Consider the following 6,000-nt stretch of genomic DNA (forward strand, 5'->3'; position numbering starts at 1 on the left):
GTCTGATGGTCTAACTGTGGACTGATTTATTAACCTGTATCCTCATGATAACTTACTATGCTTTGACTATGTTTGATGGTCTAACTGTGGACTCATTTATTAACCTGTATCCTCATGATAACTTACTATCCTTTGACTATGTCAGATGGTCTAACTGTGGACTGATTTATTAACCTTTGTCCTCATGACAACTTACTATCCTTTTACTATATTTGATGGTCTAACTGTGGACTGATTTATTAACCTGTATCCTCATGATAACTTACTATCCTTTGACTATGTCAGATGGTCTAACTGTGGACTGATTTATTAACCTGTATCCTCATGATAACTTACTATGCTTTGACTATGTTTGATGGTCTTACTGTGGACTGATTTATTAACCTGTATCCTCATGATAACTTACTATGCTTTGACTATGTCTGATGGTCTAACTGTGGACTGATGTATTAACCTGTATCCTCATGATAACTTACTATCCTTTGACTATGTCAGATTGTCTAACTGTGGACTGATTTATTAACCTGTATCCTCATGATAACTTACTATGCTTTGACTATGTCAGATGGTCTTACTGTGGACTGATTTATTAACCTGTATCCTCATGATAACTTACTATCCTTTGACTATGTCAGATGGTCTAACTGTGGACTGATTTATTAACCTGTATCCTCGTGATAACTTACTATGCTTTGACTATTTTTGATGGTCTAACTGTGGACTGATTTATTAACCTGTATCCTCATGATAACTTACTATGCTTTGACTATGTCTGATGGTCTAACTGTTGACTGATTTATTAACCTGTATCCTCATGATAACTTACTATGCTTTGACTATGTCTGATGGTCTAACTGTTGACTGATTTATTAACCTGTATCCTCATGATAACTTACTATGCTTTGACTATGTCTGATGGTCTAACTGTGGACTGATTTATTAACCTGTATCCTCATGATAACTTACTATGCTTTGACTATGTTTGATGGTCTTACTTTGGACTGATTTATTAACCTGTATCCTCATGATTACTTACTATCCTTTGACTATGTTTGATGGTCTAACTGTGGACTGATTTATTAACCTGTATCCTCATGATAACTTACAATGCTTTGACTATGTCTGATGGTCTAACTGTGGACTGATTTATTAACCTGTATCCTCATGATAACTTACTATGCTTTGACTATGTCTGATGGTCTAAATGTGGACTGATGTATTAACCTGTATCCTCATGATAACTTACTATAGTTTGACTATGTCAGATGGTCTTACTGTGGACTGATTTATTAACCTGTATCCTCATGATAACTTACTATCCTTTTACTATGTCTGATGGTCTAACTGTGGACTGATTTATAAACCTGTATCCTCATGATAACTTACTATGCTTTGACTATGTCAGATGGTCTAACTGTGGACTGATTTATTAACCTGTATCCTCATGATAACTTAATATGCTTTGACTATGTCAGATGGTCTAACTGTGGACTGATTTATTAACCTGTATCCTCATGATAACTTACTATCCTTTTACTATGTCTGATGGTCTAACTGTGGACTGATTTATTAACCTGTATCCTCATGATAACTTACTATGCTTTGACTATGTTTGATGGTCTAACTGTGGACTGATTTATTAACCTGTATCCTCATGATAACTTACTATGCTTTGACTATGTCTGATGGTCTAACTGTGGACTGATTTATTAACCTGTATCCTCATGATAACTTACTATGCTTTGACTATGTCTGATGGTCTAACTGTGGACTGATTTATTAACCTGTATCCTCAGGATAACTTACTATCCTTTGACTATTCCTGATGGTCTAACTGTGGACTGATTTATTAACCTGTATCCTCATGATAACTTACTATGCTTTGACTATGCCAGATGGTCTAACTGTGGACTGATTTATTAACCTGTATCCTCATGATAACTTACTATGCTTTGACTATGTTTGATGGTCTAACTGTGGACTGATTTTTTAACCTGTATCCTCATGATAACTTACTATCCTTTTACTATGTCTGATGGTCTAACTGTGGACTGATTTATTAACCTGTATCCTCATGATAACTTACTATGCTTTGACTATGTTTGATGGTCTAACTGTGGACTGATTTATTAACTTGTATCCTCATCATAACTTACTATGCTTTGACTATGTCTGATGGTCTAACTGTGGACTGATTTATTAACCTGTATCCTCATGATAACTTACTATCCTTTGACTATGTCTGATGGTCTAACTGTGGACTGATTTATTAACCTGTATCCTCATGATAACTTACTATGCTTTGACTATGTCAGATGGTCTAACTGTGGACTGATTTATTAACCTGTATCCTCATGATAACTTACTATCCTTTGACTATGTCAGATGGTCTAACTGTGGACTTATTTATTAACCTGTATCCTCGTTATAACTTACTATGCTTTGACTATGTTTGATGGTCTAACTGTGGACTGATTTATTAACCTGTATCCTCATGATAACTTACTATGCTTTGACTATGTCTGATGGTCTAACTGTGGACTGATTTATTAACCTGTATCCTCATGATAACTTACTATGCTTTGACTATGTTTGATGGTCTAACTGTGGACTCATTTATTAACCTGTATCCTCATGATAACTTACTATCCTTTGACTATGTCAGATGGTCTAACTGTGGACTGATTTATTAACCTTTGTCCTCATGACAACTTACTATCCTTTTACTATATTTGATGGTCTAACTGTGGACTGATTTATTAACCTGTATCCTCATGATAACTTACTATCCTTTGACTATGTCAGATGGTCTAACTGTGGACTGATTTATTAACCTGTATCCTCAGGATAACTTACTATGCTTTGACTATGTTTGATGGTCTAACTGTGGACTGATTTATTAACCTGTATCCTCATGATAACTTACTATGCTTTGACTATGTCTGATGGTCTAACTGTTGACTGATTTATTAACCTGTATCCTCATGATAACTTACTATGCTTTGACTATGTCAGATGGTCTAACTGTGGACTGATTTATTAGCCTGTATCCTCATGATAACTTACTATGCTTTGACTATGTTTGATGGTCTTACTTTGGACTGATTTATTAACCTGTATCCTCATGATTACTTACTATCCTTTTACTATGTTTGATGGTCTAACTGTGGACTGATTTATTTACCTGTATCCTCATGATAACTTACAATGCTTTGACTATGTCTGATGGTCTAACTGTGGACTGATTTATTAACCTGTATCCTCATGATAACTTACTATCCTTTGACTATGTCTGATGGTCTAACGCTGGACTGATTTATTAACCTGTATCCTAATGATAACTTACTATGCTTTGACTATGTGTGATTGTCTAACTGTGGACTGATTTATTATCCTGTATCCTCAGGATAACTTACTATCCTTTGACTATGCCTGATGGTCTAACTGTGGACTGATTTATCAACCTGTATCCTCATGATAACTTACTATGCTTTGACTATTCCAGATGGTCTAACTGTGGACTGATTTATTAACCTGTATCCTCATGATAACTTACTATGCTTTGACTATGTTTGATGGTCTAACTGTGGACTGATTTATTAACCTGTATCCTCATGATAACTTACTATCCTTTTACTATGTCTGATGGTCTAACTGTGGACTGATTTATTAACCTGTATCCTCATGATAACTTACTATCCTTTTACTATGTCTGATGGTCTAACTGTGGACTGATTTATTAACCTGTATCCTCATGATAACTTACTATCCTTTTTCTATGTCTGATGGTCTAACTGTGGACTGATTTATTAACCTGTATCCTCATGATAACTTACTATCCTTTTTCTATGTCTGATGGTCTAACTGTGGACTGATTTATTAACCTGTATCCTCATGATAACTTACTATCCTTTTTCTATGTCTGATGGTCTAACTGTGGACTGATTTATTAACCTGTATCCTTATGATAACTTACTATGCTTTGACTATGTTTGATGGTCTAACTGTGGACTGATTTATTAACCTGTATCCTCATGATAACTTACTATGCTTTGACTATATGTGAAGGTCTAACTGTGGACTGATTTATTAACCTGTATCCTCATGATAACTTACTATGCTTTGACTATGTCTGATGGTCTAACTGTGGACTGATTTATTAACCTGTATCCTCATGATAACTTACTATCCTTTTACTATGTCTGATGGTCTAACTGTGGACTGATGTATTAACCTGTATCCTCATAATAACTTACTATCCTTTGACTATGTCAGAGTCTAACTGTGGACTGATTTATTAACCTGTATCCTCATCATAACTTACTATCCTTTGACTATGTCGGATGGTCTAACTGTGGACTGATTTATTAACCTGTATCCTCATGATAACTTAATATCGTTTGACTATGTCAGATGGTCTAACTGTGGACTGATTTATTAACCTGTATCCTCGTGATAACTTAATATCCTTTGACTTTGTCAGATGGTCTAACTGTGGACTGATTTATTAACCTGTATCCTCATGATAACTTACTATGCTTTGACTATGCCTGATGGTCTTACTGTGGACTGATTTATTAACCTGTATCCTCATGATAACTTACTATCCTTTGACTATGTCTGATGGTCTAACTGTTGACTGATTTATTAACCTGTATCCTCATGATAACTTACTATGCTTTGACTATGTCAGATGGTCTAACTGTGGACGGATTTATTAACCTGTATCCTCATGATAACTTACTATCCTTTTACTATGTCTGATGGTCTAACTGTGGACTGATTTATTAACCTGTATCCTCATGATAACTTACTATGCTTTGACTATGTTTGATGGTCTAACTGTGGACTGATTTATTAACCTGTATCCTCATGATAACTTACTATGCTTTGACTATGTCTGATGGTCTAACTGTGGACTGATTTATTAACCTGTATCCTCATGACAACTTACTATCATTTTACTATGTCTGATGGTCTAACTGTGGACTGATTTATTAACCTGTATCCTCAGGATAACTTACTATCCTTTAACTATGCCTGATGGTCTAACTGTGGACTGATTTATTAACCTGTATCCTCATGATAACTTACTATGCTTTGACTATGCCAGATGGTCTAACTGTGGACTGATTTATTAACCTGTATCCTCATGATAACTTACTATGCTTTGACTATGTTTGATGGTCTAACTGCGGACTGATGTATTAACCTGTATCCTCATGATAACTTACTATCCTTTTACTATGTCTGATGGTCTAACTGTGGACTGATTTATTAACCTGTATCCTCATGATAACTTACTATGCTTTGACTATGTCTGATGGTCTAACTGTGGACTGATTTATTAACCTGTATCCTCATGATAACTTACATTCCTTTTACTATGTCTGATGGTCTAACTGTGGACTGATTTAATAACCTGTATCCTCATGATAACTTACTATGCTTTGACTATGTTTGATGGTCTAACTGTGGACTGATTTATTAACCTGTATCCTCATGGTAACTTACTATGCTTTGACTATGTCTGAGTGTCTAACTGTGGACTGATGTATTAACCTGTATCCTCATGATAACTTACTATAGTTTGACTATGTCAGATGGTCTAACTGTGGACTGATTTATTAACCTGTATCCTCATGATAACTTACTAGGCTTTGACTATGTCAGATGGTCTAACTGTGGACTGATTTATTAACCTGTATCCTCATGATAACTTACTATGCTTTTACTATGTCTGATGGTCTAACTGTGGACTGATTTATTAACCTGTATCCTCATGATAACTTACTAAGCTTGTACTATGTTTGATGGTCTAACTGTGGACTGATTTATTAACCTGTATCCTCATGATAACTTACTATCCTTTTACTATGTCTGATGGTCTAACTGTGGACTGATTTATTAACCTGTATCCTCATGATAACTTACTATGCTTTGACTATGTTTGATGGTCTAACTGTGGACTGATTTATTAACCTGTATCCTCATGATAAC

Source organism: Euprymna scolopes, chromosome 46 (genome assembly GCF_053919585.1).
Source record: "Euprymna scolopes isolate OS-2025 chromosome 46, ASM5391958v1, whole genome shotgun sequence".
NCBI lineage: Eukaryota > Metazoa > Mollusca > Cephalopoda > Sepiida > Sepiolidae > Euprymna > Euprymna scolopes.